Source organism: Mirounga angustirostris, unplaced genomic scaffold (genome assembly GCF_029215605.1).
Source record: "Mirounga angustirostris isolate CCGP_5_RB_7025 unplaced genomic scaffold, mMirAng1.0.hap1 SCAF_7, whole genome shotgun sequence".
NCBI classification, from domain to species: domain Eukaryota; kingdom Metazoa; phylum Chordata; class Mammalia; order Carnivora; family Phocidae; genus Mirounga; species Mirounga angustirostris.
In genome coordinates, this window is record NW_026991715.1 from 54,793,025 (window position 1) to 54,815,192 (window position 22,168).

Here is a 22,168-nt window from a genome sequence, read left to right on the forward strand (position 1 = left end):
AAAAAAAAAGCAACCAGTATGAGAAGCTGGTAGTCTCTTCAGTGGCCCATCTGCCTGAGACTTACGTTAAAAAACACTATGTCAGGGACGCCTGGGTGGCTCAGTCAGTTAAGCGTCCAACTCTTGATTTCGGCTCAGGTTGTGATCTCAGGGTTGTGAGATTGAGCCCTGCTTTGGACTCCATGCTGGGCCTGGAGCCTGCCTAAGATTCTCTCTCTCCCTCTGCCTCTCCCCACCCCCTCTAAAAAAATAAAGAAAGAAAGAAAGAAAAGAAATCTATGTCAGCCAGCACTGAAACTCAGGGCAGCCCATCTTTTAAAATCTAGCAACAGGTGCTTTACCCCTACCTTCAGCATTTCACTTTGCAAAAATAAAACCCTCTTTCTGTTAGGCTCAAAGATTATTTATGTAATAAAGCCAAATAACTATCCATGGGATAATCTGGAAGTGAAATTTTAAGCTAGATAAACATTGAGCCTGCTATGAAAGTTCATTCTAACTTCCTTTGACCCTCTTATAACTGTGGTCCTCAGCATTTTGGTTTGTGGTAAGAAAGCATTGCTTCTCTCCTATCTAGAAGGTCTACTGGTCATGTTTCCTCTTACAGTTTTTAAAGAGGAAAATAGCCTGTACTTCGGTTCTAAGCCCAGCTCATTCTGCCTGATCCCTTCCACACGTGTCTTGATGCGTCTGCACATAAGTTGAGAGACTTGTAAAGTCTGAGGGACCAGGCTAGATAAGTCATCATCATCTCGCTAGCTTGAGCTCACTGAAGCAAAAACTCCTCAACAGAGCACCTGCAGCTGTCCTGGGATGAAGGAAATGTAGATGAATCACATATCTAGAACTGTCCTCTCTTCCGATTTCACATTTTCAGTTACTCATTGTTCATTCCAAGAATGTCTATCAAGTCCCGACTGTGTGTCAAAAAACAGTGGCAAGTGGTGCCTAACACAACCATAATATTTGCTGAGTGTTTGCTATGTGTCAAGAATGTGTGAAAGACATCACATGAGTTAACTCATGTGACTGTCCCAGCATTGTGTGAGGTAGGTACTATTCTTTTCCCCATCTTACCAATGAGGAAACTAGGACATGAATAAGTTAAACAAATTGTCCAAGGTCACACAGATAAAAAGGAAAGGAACCAGGACTTTTTTTTTTTTTTTTTGAAGACAGTTGTTAGATGAAGAAATTAAATAGTAATGACGCCTACTTCCAGACACTTTCTAGGCTTCTATCAAATATACAAACTGATTCTAGGTAGCAGTTTAAGAATGGAAAACTCATTGCCACCAAAGACCTAGGTTATTCCAAGTACCTCCCAGTTTTGGTCTCCTGCAGTGATTCCCAGGCTTCTCAGCATGAGGACTCCCATTGCAAATTATAAAAATAAACCCATTTTCCAAATCCCCATTGCATTAGAAAAAATATGAAATAACCCAACACTCTTTGAGTTCAGTAACCTCTTCAAATTAACTTCTCTTTTATTAATTACCCTAATATAATTAGATTTGAAAAGCAGAGGTACATGTACATTCACAACATTGTTTAGTCTGCATGCAAACTATTAAGCACTTGATATCGAAATACAGATTCCTTGCCTCCTTAAACTGAGTCCCCAGACCCCCAGAGATCCACAGAGCTGTATCACTTCAGCCACTTATTTCTCTTCCCTGAGCCTCAATTTTCTCATTGCTAAAGTAGGTATAATAAGAGCTTTTCCATAGGATCTCAGAGAGAATTAGTGTGAGACCAGCAGGAATTGGAGGGCTCTTGTTCTTGAGGGGACAAAAATGCTTAAAAACACAGTGCCTAACAAATATAGTTCCGATGTAGTTAGGCAGAACAGAAACACATGAGAGATTTAGTGAGCTGGGCAACCCACTAAAGTAAACTATGCCTTCTGGAACCTAGTTCTAGAATGTGACGTGATAATGTATAAGGCAGGGAGTGCATGCAAAAGGGGTTCCCTATCACCTTACAAACGGGAAATTTAAATCACTTGAAAGCTATCAATTTGTTGTTGTTGGGGTCGGGCTGCTATCTGTGGCTGAGACACTTGAAGTTACAGGGACCCCAGGTTGTCCGGGTTTAGATACCTCCCTTGCTGTGTGGCGCTGAGACTGAAGTTGGGGACGATGAGCCTGTTCACATCGTGGTGATGGAAGAGGTTTGGTTTGATTTGCTTGGAAAGCTGCAACTCACATTTATTGAGTAGCTACCATGGTGAGGAGATTATACAATGGCCCTGATATTAATATTTGATGATATTTTGATCCAAATGTAAGGTACTTTTATCATGCATATTGAAACTTGCTCTTTAACTTAACAGGCTTGACCCCCAGCCTGATGTCACAGTCTCATGATTTTGCAGCTTGCATTCATCACATGTTCAGGATTTAATCAACTCCAGGGATGAAATCTTAGAAGTTCCCTCAGTGATATTGGCTTGGGGGTAGCAGAAGTGACTCCAGTATCTCCATTTGGGTCCTGGGATTAAGAAAACAAGCCATTCCGTCACCCCCAAACTCCCAGTTCATGACATTAGTGAGTACACAGCTTGATAACCTAGCTGCCTCTCTTCCCTCCACTTCCAGGAAAGTGGGTCCCATTAGCAGTGGAGTTCAGATTAATAATTACAAGGGCTAACATTTATTGAATATTACTATGAGGCAGGCACTGTACTAAGCAATTACATGCATTATCACTCGTAATCCCCACAGTAAACCTTAAGAAGAGGGGTGCTGTTTTATACCTATCATGCAGATGAAGAAATGAGAACTACCCATGTGTTTATTATCACACTGCTGGCAAGCAGGAGGGCTGGGACTTGATTTCAACCAGCTGCCCCTAGGACAAATGAGTTGTGAGCACTCCTCTGTATTGTCTTGTCACTCCTTCCCCACATATCTGCTTGCTGGGGTGCCTTGTCACCCTGGTTGACAACCATATTTTACATGTTGCCGAGACAATGGGGACCTGATACACTGAGATGCACCTGAGTGAGAAAGAACAAAGCCTTGGGTTATGGCTTTCTGTGTGGTAGTCCGTGACGGGCTGGCAAGGGAAAGACAACGGGAAGGTAGACAGATGTGAGATGATCATCCTTAAAGAAATTCTCAGAGAACGGAACTTGAAGTCAGAGGCATCCTTAGAGAGCAAGTGGTCCAACGCCTTCATTTTACAGATGAGGAAAAGAGGCTCAGACAGTTGCCCACAGTCATGGAGCTGGTGTGGGACTCAAAACGCCTCTTTCTTTCTCCCTCTCTCCTCTCATCTGTTTTGATTGAGTACAAAAGGATATTCAGTGAAAATGTTTCCTTTATGCCCCTTCCCCTACCCCAGCCACCCCACTCGCCTGCCCAAAGGCAAATTCTTTTCTTTTTTTAATTTAAATTTATTTATTTAAATTTAATTAAGATATACTGTATTATTAGTTTCAGAGGTAGAGGTCAGTGACTGATCAGTTGCCTATAACACCCAGTGCTCATTCCTTCATGTCCATCACCCAGTTACCACATCCCCCTACCCCCCTCCCCTCGTCCCCTCCAGCAACCCTCAGTTTGTTTCCTAGAGTTAAGAGTTTCTTATGGTTTGCCTCCCTCTCTGTTTTCCTCTTATTTTATTTTTCCTTCCCTTCCCCTATGTTCATCTCTTTTGTTCCCAAAGGCAAATTCTATTAGCAGGCGTCTTGTATCCTTTTAGAGATACTCTCTGCATACCAAAAAATATACTTTTGTTTGTTTTGTTTTTTACACAAAAGTGGTAGCATTGTATACACTGGAAGAATCTTGCTTTTATTCCCTTAAACCATACAGGTTGGAGGTTGCTCCATCATTACAACGTATAGAACTTCCTCACTTTTTTTCTTACACAAATTTGACAGCTTTATTGAGATATAATTTATATAATATAAAATTCATACATTTCTAAGTGTCAATATGATGTGTTTTAGAAAATTTATATAGTTGTATAATCATCACCAAAACCCACTTTTGGAATTATTTCATTACTCCCAGAAAGTTCCATTATGCTCATTTGCAGTCACTTCCAGCTTCTACTTCTAACCCCAGGCAGCCACCCAGCTACTTTTCCTCTCTCTAGATTTTTTGATTTTCAAAATTTCAAATAAATGAAATCATTCAATATTTGTTATACCTCTGGCTTCTTAAATACTATTGTGTCTGGCTTCTTTTCCTTAGCAAGATGTTTTTAAGATTTACCACATTATTGCATAGAACAGTAGTCCCTTTTCATGCCTGGGTGGTACCCCATTGCACAGATCTACCACCTTTTGTATCTCTACTCACCAGTTGATTGACCTTTGAATCGTTTCCAGTTTGGGACAATTATGAATAAGGATGCTGTGAACATTTGTGTATGAGTCTTTTATATGGACATTTGATTTCATTATTAGTGGGTAGTTACCCAGAAGTAGAATTGCTGGGTTGCATGGTAAGTATGTGTTTAACCATTTAAGAAACTGCCAAACTGTTTCCCAGAGTGGCAGTACCCTGCCACATTCCCACCGGCAATGTATTAGAGTTCTAGTTTCTGCACATCCTCGAGAACATTTGGTATTTTCAGTCTTTTTGGTTTGGGACATTTTACTGGATGTATAGTTATATCTCATCATGCATGGTATTAATTTGCATTTTATTTATTGATATTACATATCTTTTCATGTGCTTATTTCCCATTTGTATATCTTCTGTGGTTAAGTATCTATTTAAAAATTTTGCCCAGCTTTTAATTGTCCTATTCTTGAGTTGTTAAGAGTTCTTTATATATTCTGGGGACAAGTGCTTTAACAGCTCTGTTTTGCAAATATTTTTCTCCTAGTTTATGGCTTGCCTTTTTATTTTACTAATAGTGTCCTTTTTTTGAACAGCAAAAGTTTTTAATTTTGACAAAGTCCAGTTTATCAATTTTTCATGTATTGTTAGTGCATTTTGTGTCATAACTAAGATATCATTGACTAACCATGGTTACAAAGATTTTCTCCTACATTTTTAAAAAATTTTTTTATAATTTTAACTCTTACATTGAAGTCTATGATCTACTCTAAGTTAATACATGTGTATCATGTGAAGTAAGAGCCTAAGGTCAGGTTTTCTTTTGAATATAGATATTCAGTTGCTCCAGTGACATTTGTTTCAAAGATTATCTTTCCCTCATTGCATTACCTTTACACCTTTGTCACAGTTGACCATATACCTAGAGTCCATTCCTGGTCTTTATTCTATTCACTCTTTTTTAGGGTGTCATAATACTCCATTCTATAGCAGTACTGTGCTTAACTTAATCAATCCCTTATTAATGGGCAATTATGCTACTTACAATCTTTTCTTCCTATTTCAAATAATGCTGGGCAAATACATTGCATTGTAGGAATGTCTTTTTGCATCTTATTAGTATATTGTAGGATTAATTCCAAGAGAAGTCAGTTTTACGTTTTGATAGACATTAACAAATTGCTCCCTACAGTAAGTTTTGCTAGTCCACTATTGCACCAGATGCATGACAATACTCTCCAGATCCCCAGAAACAAATATGCTAACAAATGTTTCATCTTTTGTTTCATCGAGTAGATAAAAAATAGTGTCTCATAGTTTTAATTTATATTTTCTTATTATGAAGTAGGATAAGTATCTTTTATTTATAAATTTTAGAGCCAACTATATTTCGTTTTATGTGAAATGTAGTAGTTCATGTCATTTGCCCATTTCTTGTGATATTAAGTTCCTTGTGATACACATTATACGTTTCCCCCAGTTTTGTGTTTGTCTTTTGACCTTATGTTAATTGAGTTTTGGCCCTGTAGAAGCCCTTTAAGTGATAAAATGTATAATAAATGTTAAGGCTTCTTGGTAAAACCAGAAAGATTTTCCCTACTCTGAGATTCAAAAGATGAATCTCTCTTTTTTTTTTGATGTTCTTATTTTTAATCTTTTCAATTTTTTATCTGTTTGGAATTTATTTTAAGAGATAAAGTAGGGATGTCAATTTCCCCCCAAATAGCTACTGAGTGTCCCTAACATCATTAATTACATGATCCAGCATTCCCCTCTGATAATGCAATGCTGTTTTTGTCATATACTAAATTTCCATATGCATTCAGGTTTACTGATCTGCCATCTATTCATGTGTTGATAAGCATGCTCAACCCTCTATTCTCTGACTCCTTCTGTCCTGTGTTACGTATATTTTCAACATGACAGTGAATGAAAGCCTTTATGAATTGCTTGCAATAACACTTACATCCTTTCTCACCTTCTATCCTGCTGTTACTAGCTAACAAAAATCAAACTCTCTTCAACATCCCTAAGGAAAATATGATTAGGATAGTTAAGTCTGTTTGGAAGCATAGGTGGTTAATAATCAGATAACTACATTTTTGAGTCAAATAAATAAGTTGGTGCTAATCTATGGTTTCCTTTTAGAACAACCAATGACTTTGGATAAGCTGTGTCTCTGTGTGTGTATGTGTATGTTTATACACATGTGTGTAATGCTCATGTGCCACAAACAGAAGAAATAGCACTTTACTAAATAAACCAAATCCTCCACTCCCCCAAATCCATAGTGGTTGAAAAACAAATAAGGTTGTCACTTCATGTCCTAATCATTCTGGGGTGGGATTTGCTCATGGTTCAGGGTCCTTCCCAGCTTCATGGATGAATATGTGATGCCAGTATTTCTCTCCCAGGAGGGTCAGAAGGAGCACAAAGGAGCCAGTGTAAGCCATTGTAAAGAGTGGGCGGTCTGAGCCCTTAGAGGCTGTGAAGACACCCTGGATAGAATTGCCTTCTTCAAAATGACATAGTACTGGGCTGTATCTTCTTGTCCCCAAACTGGGCTCTCCACCCCTTCTCTCCAGCATGCCCGCGCAGACCCGGGGCCCAGGCTGCAGTCAGGAGATAAGAACTCTACCCCCGGGGACCTAGACAGAGCCAGAGATGGGTCATTGTGCTGAGATGGGACTGGGTGGCAGGAGCACCGTGGACAAAGTTGGAGGAACCACTGACTTGCTTGCTGCATTACTGGATGTCTCCTGAGTGTCAAGAAAGATGGTGCTCGGAATAGTCCCTCCTCATTCACCTCTTAAAAAAAAACCTGGTAGAAAGAGAGATTCTGCACATACCTATGAGTAACTGTGTGGAACTTTTTGAATGTTCCTCACCCTAAAAATTCAAGGTCTAGCATTTCAGGAACCCCATCTTGATGGATTAAGTACAGTTTTCATTAGCACCTTAAATTGTTCAGTATATATATATATATATATAGGATAATGCTGGAAGATCTCTCCTTATCTTCCTTTCTTGACTGAAAAAGTCCTGTAGGGTGGTGGCTGGGGGAGGGAGGATCCACCGTGCTGTGGGGAAGAAAACTGCCTGAATTAGAAAAACAGCAAGAAACAAAGTGGTGGTGTACTACAGTGGGTGTTCCATAAAACAGAGCTGAAAACGTGCAGTTCTCCGTCTCCCTGCACTTCCTGTGGAAGAAGCCCAGAGGGCCTTGATTAAGGGGGAGAAGCCACCATCTCCATCCAGGCAGAGGCCTGGATGAAGCAAACCAGAGGCTATTCCGGTCCTCTCCCTCACTCTCTTCCGGCCCTGCTTCCTTTCCCCACCCCTCCAACAATACCCCCTCTTGATTTCTGTTCCAAGACAGAACGGTGAGTCCCAATGAAAAGGAAACTTTAAGGATTCTTTCCATGAAGTTTTCTAACTGGGAAGAGTGAGGTGTGTGTGTTGGCATCTGCTCCTTGGCAGGAATGCTGGAGACCCTGGAGGCCCCCATCCTTTTCCCTGAGGCAGACTCAAGGCAGGTAACAGGGTTTCTTGTCCCCTTCCTCCAGCAGTCAATGGAAGAAGCTGGTAGAGTACCTCTTCTTCCTGGAAGGACTCTGAGCTTACTCTCTTTGGTGTGGTTGCTTAAATTTTTTTTTTTCAAGCTGCTGAAAAGCTGAATGTCTTTTGGGACTGTTGTCACCCAAATACTTGTCATCACCCCTGCTGGGACTTCCTTACCCTGAGCTAGTAGCTTATGGAATAGGCAGACACTTGGCCCCCTCCCCAGCTTCATTAGACCTGGAGAAGGCCTAGAAATCTGCTCTGGGTGATTCTGATGTTTGATGCTCAGAACACACTTGAAAAACAATACCCCAGACCTTTCCTCTCTGATATTATCAGGGTCCCTTGGTGTGGAGTTGACCTGCTTGGTGAGACCATAAAAATCATGCCTAGGGCGCCTGGGTGGCTCAGTTGGTTAAGCAACTGCCTTCGGCTCAGGTCATGATCCTGGAGTCCCGGGATCGAGTCCCATGTCAGGCTCCTTGCTCAGCAGGGGGTCTGCTTCTCCCTCTGACCCTCCCCCCTCTCATGCTATCTCTCTCTCATTCTCTCTCTCAAATAAATAAATAAAATCTTCAAAAAAAAAAAATCATGCCTAATGTTGCTCAGAGCTGAATAGACTCAAGACTTGTCCAATAACCACTGTAACCACTCTCCAAGAGGTAGTTCTGTTGTCTTGGATAAGGTCAAAGTTAACCAATGGTTCTGTAACTCTTTTGAACAGGGACCTATATTCTGAAATCACTCTGTATACAACCAGTCAAAACCCTAATACAGTGCTGCTCAAACTTGAATGTGTACCTTAATCACGTGGAGATCATGTTAAGATACTGATTCTGATTCAGGAGGTCTGGGATGGAGCTGGAGGTTGTGCTTTTCTAACAGACTCCTAGGTGATGCCATGCTGTAGATTCTTGGACTACATTTGAGGAGCACTACCTTAAGGGATACTTAATTTTTTAAAAATATTATTAGCTGCAGATAACATTTTCTCCTTAATGAGAAACCCAACACAAGCAACATCAATTTAGTGACTTAAGTAAATCACTTACTTTCTCTAGTTTATCTGTTAAACAAGGTGGTTGTCTGTCTTCATTTCAGAAATGAGAGCAAGAAAGCACTTACTTCTTAGAATGGGAAGGTTAGGTGAAATGATGTATATACAATTCTTAGCAGGCCCCAGACTTGGAAATGACTCCCATAAATGTTGCCATTGGTGGTGGTGGTACTCTTGTGGGGCTCATTCTCCCATTTAATATCAGTGGCCATCATAGAATGAGGTCCACGTGAGGCCATAACATGTTATAGGAAAATAGGAGAATGGGTCAAAATTGCTTTTGTGTGGTCTGGTGCTTGGCTTTATCAATGTGAACAGAAAGAGCTTTTCCAGTTTCTACTGCAAATTATGGAAACCTTGGACCCCGTGGGCAAAACCCCTTGTTGTTGTTATATTTACCACTTTAAATTGGCCAAATAAGTGCAGGACTGCCTCAAACCAGTATTTGTTCATTTGATTGTCTCCACTGCCTACTTATATAAAGGAAAGGGTGTTGTGCACCACAAGGATATCACATTTTCCTCCCTGAATTCACCCCTTCATGTTTGTGTAAACTCAGCCCGAGTGGCATCCCTTTACTTGAATTTACAACCCTGCCTATAAAAAAACAGAGAGCACTGAGCATTTCCTACAAGGCTGAATTTTGGCTCACAGCTCTTTCAGCCAAGGAAAAACAAATGGCCTCTCTCTGTCTCTCTTTCTCTAAAAACAGTTTGCTAACCCATCATCTGCCCAGAAAACAAATGGAAAATAAAATGCAACCAACAGTCTTCTCTGAGGATCTAATAAATGTTTATCTCCCACGAGCAAGTAGGTGGGGTCCTTGCCAAGATGACACATTAATATACATAAATGTAGCAGCCCCTGCACATAATGGTGGAATAAGCCATAATTGCAGTCAATTCAGGCCGGGAATAAATATGTGAAGCTGGCAGTTTGTCATTGTCTAGACCCTAAAAAAGTTTGACTAACTTTTTTCTTACTAACTACTGCCTTTGGTTTTATATAAAGATAGCATATGTCACTCCACAGCCCCTTTATGTGTTAAATTACCTATTCAACAAATATTTATTGTGCATCTGTTATATGCCATGAGCTATTCTAGGCCCTGGGCACATAGCAGTGAACAAATGAGGTCCCTGTCTTCATGGTGCCTATTTTCTGGTGAACTCCTATATTACACATATCTCCTGATGAAGACATGTTCTTATTCTTTTATCTAAATGTCTTTGTTTTTATCTAAAATTATTTGGTATTTGAATGGTCAAAAGCAAGCAACCATTATTAGGCTAGCTGTTTCTTTTTTTTTTTTTTTTAAAGATTTTATTTATTTATTCATGAGAGATAGAGGCAGAGGCAGAGGGAGAAGCAGGCTCCCCGTGGAGCAGGGAGCCCGATGCGGGACTCGATCCCAGGACCCTGGGATCATGACCTGAGCTGAAGGCAGACGCTTAACCGACTGAGCCACCCAGGCGTCCCAGGCTAGCTGTTTCTAAGAGTACCCATCGAAATACTTGTTGTCTTTCTGTTCGTAGCAGATGGAGACCTGCGTCCATTGCTGCTCAACTTAATTAGGTATAAACATACGGGGAAAAAATTGGGTGATTTAGGTAGAAACAAAATCAGGGAAATCAGAACAATGTTTTCTTTAAGTTGCAGATTTTTCTTATAATTAAAGCAGATTTAACATTGCTTGTGAGTGCTGGTTTTTCAAACACCATAATCATTCTTTTGCCTTTCCATGTCACCATTAACTTAGAGACAAGGATCTGTTGTCTAAAATAGGCTCAGCAAGCATACACTGTAAAAGTGTAAAAACAAAACAAAAAGCTTATGAGATTGAATCTAGCAATAATTTTTAAAACTTGCATAGAAAAATTTAGTATCTATTTTTCTTGACCAAATAAACAATGCATGCTCATTTTAAGATGAAAATAATATAGAAATGCATAAATCAAAAAGTGCTATGCATGCAGCATTACAATATTTATATGCCTAAGTAATTGCTCTTTTTATGATTTATATATGGTTATAGAACATTGATTAGTCTCATCAGATTGTTTGACCAGCTAGCATATTTCTCACTTTATAATACTAACAGCTTCTAGAACAACAATTGATAAATTTAAAACTAATTTCTAGAGAGGATATCCAATGCTGAATAGGAATTCCACTTAAAAGCATGGTTCTTAAAACATACATTTTTATTTAATGTCAATGCAATCCTGACGAAACAGAACAAGACACTTATTATTTGTTTAGAGAATCATAGGATGTCAGTATCAGAATCTCATAGATCATCCAATGCAGTGGGCAGGAGAGAAGAGTGTAAACAAGCCCCCAGGTGAATTCTGATACACACTGAACACACACAGACCACCCTGAGAATTACCGATTTGCTCTGACTCCATCATTTTGTAGATAAGAAAACTGAGGTCCAAGAAAGTAAAGAAACCTCCCAGGTCACACATATAGGGAATGGTGGAGGTCAGACAAGAACAGAACCAAAGTGTTGTGACTCCTAATCTGCTCTTTGTTCTACTGCACTAAGCCACATTAGAAGACACCTTTTGCACATTAGTGTAGAACAACCCAACTTCAGTTTGCTCTCCCAAGATTAAGTTGTTCAAACAAGTCTTTATTGTATCAGAAACTCTTATTAAAACAAAGAACCTCAAAGTTTCACATTATTAGTGACAGATTTCTGGTCGTTGTTGTGGTTGTACGTTTTCTTCGGGAAAGTAGAGAGGGAAGTTTAACCAAGACCTAAGCTAAAGTATCATTATTACTTGACAAATTAATCAGTATGTATGTTTTAAAGTTTAGAGTGAGAGAAAAATAGCAGTTGGATGAACCACACCCCCCACCCACCCACCTCCAGCCATACACACACACACACACACACACGCACAGTGGTGATAATGGTGTTCTTAATATCCATGTTAAGTTAAGTGGCTCTTTACAAAAACGTTTAGGGAAATAGATCGCTGAGTGTGCCGCCCTCAGTAGGAAGACAACATGTCATTTCAAGTCCTTTCTCTGTGGCTGAGTCACGGAACTGCCACGATGGTCTCCAAAAACCGTGTCTCCAGCCCTCCATGGCCAGGGAAAAGGTCACCAACGACACAGAGCTCAACAGTTTGGGGAAGTAGGTGAAAGGGAGAATGGGACGTCTGCAGTGTAATTGCAGTCTCTTTGAACACTCATCTAAACTGAAACCTTTTCTTCCAAGGCAAACTTTCCTCTGCATTGAGCTCTGTTAAACAGAGCTGGCATTTTAGTGAGGCTAAATCTGGTGTTTCTGCCATGAGCGGAGAGGAACATCAAAACATTCAGCTCTGCCTTCCTTTATTTTACAAGAATTTGGGGTCCAGGATACCTTTACTAAATGTGTGCCCACTTCTAAAGCCATGAGGAATCATTTTGTTCTGATGGACCCTTGGCACAGTATTGACCAAAGATAATGACACAAATTACGGAAGATGTATTCTCTTAAAATACATCTTAAAATACGTTAAAAAAATACAGTACCCTTAAGTAATATACAACTTAAAAGATTACAACTGACATTGATTGACTCCTGCTGCTTGCCATGCATTGTCCATAGTCACCACGCTTAATTGCATTACATAATCTCATTTAATCCTCACAAGTCTATTACATGGATGCAGGTTTACACTTGAGGAAACTGAGGCTTGGGAGGTGAACAACCTGGCCTAAGGCCCATAGTCAGCAAGTGACAAAGCTGGAATTCAAACCCACATTTGTAGGACAACAAAGTCTGTGCTTTTGATGCTCTGCTTTCAATGCTCTAATTTGATTCACATCACAGCACAAAGACCTACAGGACACATCCTAACATAATTTGACATTCATTCGACAAATTTGTAATTAGATGCACAGTGTTGACCCAAATTAATTAACGAAATCTTCTTTGCATCAAATTCTGAATCATTCCAAGCTGGAGTTCCCCTGATGATATCACAAAGGAGCCTCTGATGACCCCAAAGAAGAATCACACAGTGGAAGTTTCCACAAATGCCAACTCCTTGGAGTTGAGTGGAGACAGATTGGTAGCAAATACACTAAATGAGTCAATGGCTTTTTTCTTTAGGTAGCTGAATATTTCCCCCCAGCATCAAACAAATATTCTCATTGCAATGGCTTAACAACTTAAATGGAAATAATATGTATTTTTTTCTTCTAAAGAAGAGAACATATCCTGAGCTTAATCTTGGGCCACAGTGAAGACGCATGCTAAAAGTGTGGCTGTTTTCTGCGCCATTGACATCATACCCACCTTTTGCCTTACTTGTCTTTAGACAGTGTGACTCTGCTGTCATTTTTTGTCATACTGTATTGCATCTGACGCTTCTATTCAATAACCCGAACTACAGAGCATTCTATGATGTTGTTTTAATTAAGCACAAAATTAAGTATGTTATCAAGAAAAAATGAAACCGAAAGAAGCAAGTCAAGATCGCAACCCAGAGTCTTCTGCTGGGGTCACAGTTGCTGATAAAAGATGCAAAATGCCCAAGTCAGTCAGTCCTGGCTACCTTTTCACCTGAAGATCTATGAAATGGGGTGGCTGGAAGCCCCTTTCAAGTGTTATTAGAATAATTTTGCATCCTCAAGCAGGCAAACGCTAATCACACCTTTCTTACATTGCTCATTTTACAGTGCTCGTAAGGTAAGCCTCTTGAAAAAAGGAAAAGAAAAAAGAAATCTGACTAATGGAACAAAATGTACATTACAGCCTAGTGGCAGTATACTTTCTCAGTCTTATTAAAATGATGGCTCAGTTTTGAGTAAAGATTAATTACTTGATTGTGGTTCATACACAGTCTAGCCAAATTAATTTATAAATGAGAGACTGGTTGTTTTTATCATACTCTTCACTTCCTAGGTTACTTCATTCCCTAAGTTTTATAGAAATGAATATTTTTAAAAAGCTGCATGATCTTTGTCTTTCACCCACTCAACACCTCTCTGAATTAAATAGCTAATATTAGTAATTATATGTAGTCTTTCCGAGTGACCTTGCTGGCCTATTTTTGACAGTGTGCTCTTGCCTCCCTCATGGCTTGCCATGATGAGTTCTTGGTAAAATTATCCTTTCTGACAAGTTTAAATGAAGCAAGTTAGACTTTTAAAAACTAGCTGTCTGTATAAGCTTGACCACTTTGCTCTGTTCTATTTGGTGCTTGGAAAATCAGGTGCTGGGTGAATATTTTTCAATTGCGTCTGTAACTTAGTTTTTCGCTCTACTCTCAGAAGAGATCAATCTTAATCCTATTCTAGCCACATGTCGTTTTCCAAAACTAAAGCTATATGCCCCGAAATCTTTGCCTTCTATCGTGTGGCAGATGACATCTTCCATTGACAGTGGATAATAAATTTACACTCAACCCACATGTGAAAACGGAACACGTAAGCATGCAGTACAATTCAAAGTGACAGTCTTTTCTTTTTCCTCCAGCCTCAGTGATGCAGAATAACAGTTATAACTTAACATTCTTTTTTTTTGGGGGGGGGGTCTTGAATGGAAAGAAAAGAACAAGAGAAGGCCACCCTCAATCTAGACAACAAGTAACAAAAGCCCTAGAGCAAACCACAGTTCTTAGCAGACACCCTCCTGAGTTTCCCAGGGCATAGCACTGAGGAAGACTGAATCCTCCAGTAAGACACATCACACACTTCAGTGGCTCCTGGCTAACCCAGCCACACTATCTGTACCAAAAATCAGATTTAACACACTGTCCTCCTTAGCCCCAGTGCAATTTTATTTCCAGTTCGGCCAGCCATAGCTCTGCAAAGCATCAGTAAACTCTTTAAAAAAAAAAAAAAAGTATAAGCTTAAATCCTGGGCCATCCATCAGTCATACCCCTTGATTTAGGATTATACCCAGCAAGGTATATTCTGTTGGAGGTGCCCACGGCAGTATCCATCCCAGGGACATTGAAATGGAAGTAGAAATGATTGCATGGGTAACTTACCAGCTCCTGAGTCTGAATGGCTGCAGCAGCCCCAGTGCTTTACCTGATCCCTTGCTCTCTCTGTCTCTCTCCCTCTCTCTCTCCCTCTTTCTCTTGTGTACAGATTGCAGGGAACTTAAAGAACTCGCAGGGACAATGTTTCAAATGACTTAAGAAAGAGAACAGGAACAATACTTCGTTCTCTTTTTCTCAGATGAGTACCTTCGGGAAGAAGGAAGGAAGGGAGGGGAGAGGGAGGAAGTCAACAACCCTTTGCTTTCCTGAAAAAAAATAAGGAAACAGAAGATAGACATCTCATTTTCTCTTAAACAAAATGTTGGAAGGGGCAAAAAAAAAAAAATCTTTGAAAAAAGGAATTCCTCAAATATGCTCTCCCCCCACCCCCACCCCAAGAGTTTTAAAGAGATGAAAAGCCTTACTGGCCTGTCCTGTCCAAACAAATGGTGTTCCAGAAAGGCAGGCTCTCCTGAGCTTGTAGCCTCTGGTATCTGGTTTGCAGAACTGACACAGCCAAAAGGGAACAAATCATTTCGTGTTGCCTCTGAGCAAAGGAACGGTTGGTCTGTTGTGCTAACCGAGGCAAACCTGCAGCGTATGAGGCTGGGCAGGATGCCGGTCAGCCAGGACATTTGGCTCTTCTTGGGCTCTTTGAAACACCAGCGTTGCGGCAATTTTGTAGCCTGACTCTAGGTCCTTAGAATTCTTCCAGGAGCAAAGCAGATTTATGCACTGGTTCCTGAGCTCTCTGCAGCCAACACCAAGTCAAGCTTCCATCTTTGCTGATATTAAAAAAAAAAAACTTGCCAACACTGCCATTGGACATAGTTAGCTCATGTTGGATTTAGTCACCTCTGGAAAAACTGAAAGGCGATTTCTCGTTTGTTTTCACAAAATACGGTGGAGCAGCATAGGTCTTAGATAAGTCAGCCAATTGTTGAAAAGGGAAGGGGAGGCTGACTAGGAGGAGCAAAGACATGGAGGGAATATCCTTGAACAAGTGAGAGGTGCTTGGCAGTTCAGTGGGTCGGCGTGAGCTCTGTTTGGAATAATTGTGCTCTGATTGTGTTGTGGATCTTGTGCCTTTCATTCATCTGGTTAAGACCATTTTACCACAAACAGGAACCAGCAGTTATGTGGACCTTTGTGGCAGCGGAAGAAAAACCAGCTTTAAGGTACTTCCTTATTTCACTCAGTTGTGAAAAAAAGGGTGGAGAGTCACACCTGATCACAAGGAGCAATTAAAGTGAATTCAGGGAAAGAGAGATTCTGATTCAGTCTCTCTGAAAGACTTTTATTGGGTTCAGTGGTGAATAAGGTTACAGTTTTATCCCCACAGTTTTCTTCCCCCATTAACTTATCTGTCTATCCATCCATCCATCCATCTGAATATGTGTGTGTATATCAAAGAGAACACGAAGAGACTGTTACTCAGTAGGTTTATAAGAGCCAGAACAGAGTCTTCTTCCTTGCATTCCCCATGGCAACCCTTCTGGCACAACATACAGATTTCTGGCATGGGTCCCCCAACCCCATGGACACATGAGAAAACTCACACCCAGAGAGAAGAGTCTGTCCCACTTGCCCGAGGTCACACACATCAGTGGCAAAACCCAAAACACTCATCTGTCTCCTGAGTCAGCTCTAGGGCCCTTGGCCCCCTGCTGGCCTTCCTCTGTACCCTGCCTTTGTAGAAATGGGAAGGGAAATCACAATGGGAGTCTAAGAAAGCAAAAGAGGAGCAGGAGAGAATGGAGCAGAGAAGGATAGGTATGGATTTTTTTTTAAAGGAGTAGCAGTATTGGGGGCAAACGTTGGGTGCTTGTGAGGGTCAGGGAGCCCTCTGCCGGGATGTGCGATAGAAAGTGGAAGTAGATGGGGATGAGGTGAGGGTGAGTGGGGAGAAGTAGGCAGAGACTGGGCTAGGTTTCTGTGGCATCAGTCAGCAGAGGCAGTGAGGGGACATGGAGGCACAAGGAAGCTCAGGCTACAGAACTCTGGCAGGACTGAAGATGTCTGATCACTCGAAGAGCCAAGAGCCGGTGACAGCAACAGGCCCCCTTTCCTTATTGTTCTTCCTCCTGCAGCCTCAGGCAAGGCCAGGGCTGAGCCCCAGGAGCCCAGTCAGAGGCCAGAGGATTTCCCTTTTAAGTCTGCAGAATGTGGGAACTGTCACGTTGAGGCCTGTTGTTTTCTGCAAGCCAGCTGACCCGCCCAAAGACAGGCTGGCCTGGCCGGGGCCATGTGCCATCCGAGCCTTGGGGCTTTGATGTAACGGCCCGGCGTCCAGTCGGGGTCTGGCCACGCACCTCTGGAAAACCTGGAAGGCCATTTCTCATGTTTTCAAAGAACTGTGAAGCAGCGGAGGTCTGAATCTGCCCGCCACCGTTTCTAAAAAAGAATTCTCGACGTTGCCTGCACCAAGCCGTTCCACTCATGTACCTCGTCGTAACCCAGCCTGTGAGGCTCACAGGAAAGGCTTCTCCCTCCTTCCTGGCCCTGCCAGTCACATGAGGAGTCAGCCTGTGATGCTCGGAACATCACCCACCACGTGTCTAGAAGCTGAAATTCCTGAATCCCCCCCATTAGGCTTCATAGGAGAGATCCCTGCGGTCCCTCAAGCTGGTGAAGCTTACTGCCCCGCTGTCTCGTGGCTTCTTTGGGTTTTGACTGAAAGTGAAGGAAATGGATGTGTGTACCACAGACAACTGAGGAAACACGTGTGTAGAAATGGAATATGGCTCAGCCACTCACCTCTCAGGTAAGCCCCACATGGCACTGGATATTGTGGAGATTGTTTGAGTAGAAACAGGACTGTGAGACCCTATGACTGGATCAGAGGACAAGAAGAAAACCCGAGATGTAAAATTCATTGAGGCCAAAGAAGTGACTCAAGACTCGGAACCAGCACGACAGAAATATGAGCTCTAAGCAAAATGGATTCCCAGTTCGGAAGCATCCTCTTTGGTACTTCTCCAGCTTCTGATTATCTATAACTCTGGAGCTATCTATTGACCCCAGGACTAACTTGTCCCCAGCCTTGGAGGGTGAGGAAATGAAGGGTGGGCTGAAATACAACATATGGTCAGAATAGTACACAAAAAATAAGTGTATGTCAGTGAACTTTCACAAAATGAACACATCTGAGTAACAGAAACAGAAGACCCCCGCCCCCCCAAACTGGGGGCACTCCAGCCACTACCTCCCCTCAGGGGTCACATGATCCTGGCGTCTCACACCTGATATAGATGTGGATTACCTGGTTTTGAATTTACATAAAATGATATCAGATTGTGGTTTTTGTTTTGGGTTTCATTACCCCAGTATTATATTTGTGAGATTCACCCCTATTGTAGAGTGCAGGTGTGATTCATTCATTCATGTTTCTAGAGAGTATTTTATTTTGTGGCAATACTACAATTTATATATCCACTCTACTGCAGATGGACATTTGGGTTGTTTCTAGTTTGGGACCATTATAAGTGGGCTGCCAGGAATTCCTGTCCCTGACAGATGTCTTTTAAAAAGTCTAATACAGGAATCACCTCTCTCCAGGACAATTGTCCATAAGTAATTCACAACCATTTTGTTTGATTTTTTTGTTTTGTTTTGTTTTTTGGCATTTGCTTCCTCTCACATGAGTTGCATGACATAGATTTTTTTTTTTTTAATTCAAATGGATTCAGTTTGGGGATGTGATGCCCTTGGAGATACTGGCAGAGCTCCTGAGCGGCTTTGGAAGGACTTGGGAGCCAGAGTTCTGACTTCCTCCTGCAGCCAGGAGATACTGCTCTGAGTCAGGCTCCATTGACTCCCTGTCTCCCTTCCACATTCTGTGGAAAGTGGATCCGTTCTTCCCCCTCTCGTCTTCTCATGGACATGCTAAGTTTCATCATATCAATGTGTAGAAGAGAGGGCCTAGTCCTGGACCTGAAACCGCCTTCACACTTCCCTTGTATCTTTGATTTATTCTCTTTGTCTTGCCAAGACCCAACATCCTCCAAGTCTCAACTCTCAAAATGTGAGAACATTCATTTCTTTCTTCCTTTTTAGTTTTTTTTTTCCAGCATGCAAAAATGATATGAAGGATTTATTTAAACAAGTTATTGAAGAAAGTCTTTTTTATGCTTCTAGTTTCCTCATTTGACAAGGGGGGATAATAGCATAATACCTAGTTTTCATAGTATTAGGAGTAAAGAAGAGGAATAATTAACATCTTTCACATACTTACCAAGTGCCAGGCACCGTTCTAAACATGCTACATGTCATAACTTAGTCATCACACTGCCCTATAAAGTAGGTGCTCTTATTGTCTTTTCCCTTGTATTTTTTCTTTAGATGAGGAAACAGGCATGGAAAAGTTCTCCTACTTCCCCAACACCACATGATGAGTAAGATTTCAAACCCAGGGAATTCTGGCCTAGAACCCCAATTCTAACTTGCCCTGCCCTCTAAACAAACACTTCCTGTCATATCGTAAAATCTCAGTGAATGGCCCTTCAAATTGGAGAGTAACATGCTTTATAACATAAAAGGTAAAAATGTGTGGCACAGAGGCTCCTTCTTCAATCATTTAGTGAGCATGTCTTAAGGACCAGAGGACCCCCTGCTAGATGTGGTTAATGTGCTTCTTGATGTCCCTGCCTGGTAGAAGCACATCAAGCAAACTGAACAGATTGTACCTGAATATGTAAATAATTACAGTGGTGGTCAGTGCTCTGAAGAGGAAATAGAGGAGTTAGGAGAGCTTAAAAGTCAGGTACTAAATCTGGACAAAAGGTCAGGGAAGGTCCTCCCAAGAAAATGACATGTAAATTGAGACCTGAAGATTGAGCAGGCATGTGCCAGACAAAGATGGGGTGGTGGCAGCTTATTCAGGGAGCAGCCCGGTAGGTCTAACTTTGGATTCTGGGCCTGATGCTAAGATGGATGGGAAATCATTGAAGATTTTACAAAGGGGAATGACATCATCAGATTCGCATTTCAGAAAGCCTATTTTGTGGCCAACAGACACATGAAAAAGTGCTCAATATCGCTCGGCATCAGGGAAATCCAAATCAAAACCTCAATGAGATACCACCTCACACCAGTCAGAATGGCTAGGAGAAACGACAGATGTTGGCGGGGATGCGGAGAAAGGGGAACCCTCCTGGTGGGAATGCAAGCTGGTGCAGCCACTCTGGAAAACAGTATGGAGGTTCCTCAAAAAGTTGAAAATAGAGCTACCATATGATCCAGCAATTGCACTACTGGGTATTTACCCCAAAGATACAAAAGTAGGGATCCAAAAGGGTACGTGCACCCCAATGTTTATAGCATCAATGTCCACAATAGCCAAACTGTGGAAAGAGCCAAGATGTCCATCAACAGATAAATGGATAAAGAAGAGGTGGTATATATGTACAATGGAATATTATGCAGCCATCAAAAGGAATGAGATCTTGCCATTTGCAACAACGTGGGTGGAACTGGAGGGTATTATGTTGAGCGAAATAAGTCAAACAGAGAAAGATGTATCATATGACCTCACTGATATGAGGAATTCTTAATCGCAGGAAATAAACTGAGGGTTGCTGGAGTGGGGGTGGGGTGGGAGGGATGGGGTGACTGGGTGATAGACACTGGGGAGGGTATGTGCTCTGGTGAGCGCTGTGAATTGTGCAAGACTGTTGAATCTCAGATCTGTACCTCTGAAACAAATAATGCAATATATGTTAAGAAAAAAAAAAAAAAAGGTAGCAGGAGGGGAAGAATGAAGGGGGGAAATCGGAGGGGTAGACGAACCATGAGAGACGATGGACTCTGAAAAACAAACTGAGGGTTCTAGAGGGGAGGGGTGTGGGAGGATGGGTTAGCCTGGTGATGGGTATTGAGGAGGGCACGTTCGGCATGGAGCACTGGGTGTTATGCACAAACAATGAATCGTGGAACACTACATCTAAAACTAATGATGTAATGTATGGGGATTAACATAAGAATAAAAAATTAATTAATTAATTTTTTTTAAAAAAGCCTATTTTGGTCACTGTGCAAAGAATGGATTTTAGAGGGACAAGAATGGGAGCAGATTAACAGTTGTAAAGTCTCATCTAAATTTGATCATGCCATTAAGAGCTTATCTGGAAATGCAAGTGGGCATGTTAATGCCTAGGGAGGTCATGGGATGATAAGATTTGAGAGCTATGCTGATATATTGTATGACAAGAGGATATTGGAAAATCGCTATTGATAATGCCTGTCACACAAACAGCTGACTTATGAAAGATTCATACTCCTGAATGGCAACACCTTCTACCACGTCCCCACCCTCATCCTCAATTTTCAGAGCCTCCAATGCTGAGTACCTACTTGTGCCTTGCTCCACCCCAACTTGTCTGCTTGTCTTGCTGTCACTGCCCTAAGGTGTATCCCCATGCCTAAATTTCTTAACATTGACCCAACAAAGTTCCTTTTCCTCTAGCATACAGCCAGTGCTGTTACTGAAAACTAGTGGCATCAGACCTGGCCCAGGAGTGGTAAGTTTGAGGGAAGAAGTAGAACTCAGTGTTTGAACTACTAGGGTTGGGGAAAATGTGCTCTAGGTATTCCATGTTAGAATCCGGGCTGAAATTTTCTAAGGAATTCTGTTATATGTGATAGACTGGTAGCATTAGGATTTAGTTCCAGCATATAATGGGTCTTATGGACTGGCCCGTAGACTTAATCACCAAGGAACATGTGCTTTCTATGGGAAAGTGCATTCTGAGTTCCAGAAATCTGATACAAGCAAATGGGCATTTTTAATTTAAGGAATGGCAGTAGTTGCATTAAAAAGAAATTGTGGGTTCATTATTTTGCTAGAGATGGGCAAGCATTCTCCTCCAGTATTCATTTCCAAAATTCCATAGAGCTCATCCTTTCGGTCTTCCTCCACAGTGGTCACAAAGGCTTTTTTCTCCACGTACAGGTTCTCTCCAGGCATCCTAAAATTGTATATGGCTGTGGCACACAAGGGACAAGAAATAACTCTCTTTATATTTATAAATTGAATCAAATATGATAAAGCTGGCTTAACAATTCTATATCCTTTTTCATGGCTCTCAGGCCCTTCCTTAGGTTGTAACTTTCACAGTCCTAGGAAAAGCACTGAGACTTGATATATGTTGGCTGATTCATGGTCCTCTCATTGGTGGCTGATTGTGCTTGTGGCTCTAGTCCCTCAGTGCCAAAATCTGTACAGGAACATCCACCAAATATTCCAAGACCATATTTTTTT

At 41.4% G+C, this 22,168-nt stretch overlaps 1 protein-coding gene across 5 annotated transcripts in view; it reads right to left on the reverse strand.

Moving 5' to 3' along the window:
* The window catches only part of ZNF366 (zinc finger protein 366), a 69,202-nt gene extending 53,481 nt beyond the window's left edge, over positions 1-15,721 (reverse strand). For 2 of the 5 annotated variants that reach the window (XM_064596226.1, XM_064596225.1), the window contains exon 1: positions 14,917-15,265. The gene's annotated coding sequence lies outside the window, so the exon portion shown is untranslated. Of the gene's footprint in view, positions 1-14,916; positions 15,266-15,335 lie in introns of those variants that run through there. The other 3 variants (XM_064596224.1, XM_045896295.3, XM_054512375.2) reach the window with 3 other exon arrangements.
* Positions 15,722-22,168: the final 6,447 nt, after the last annotated feature.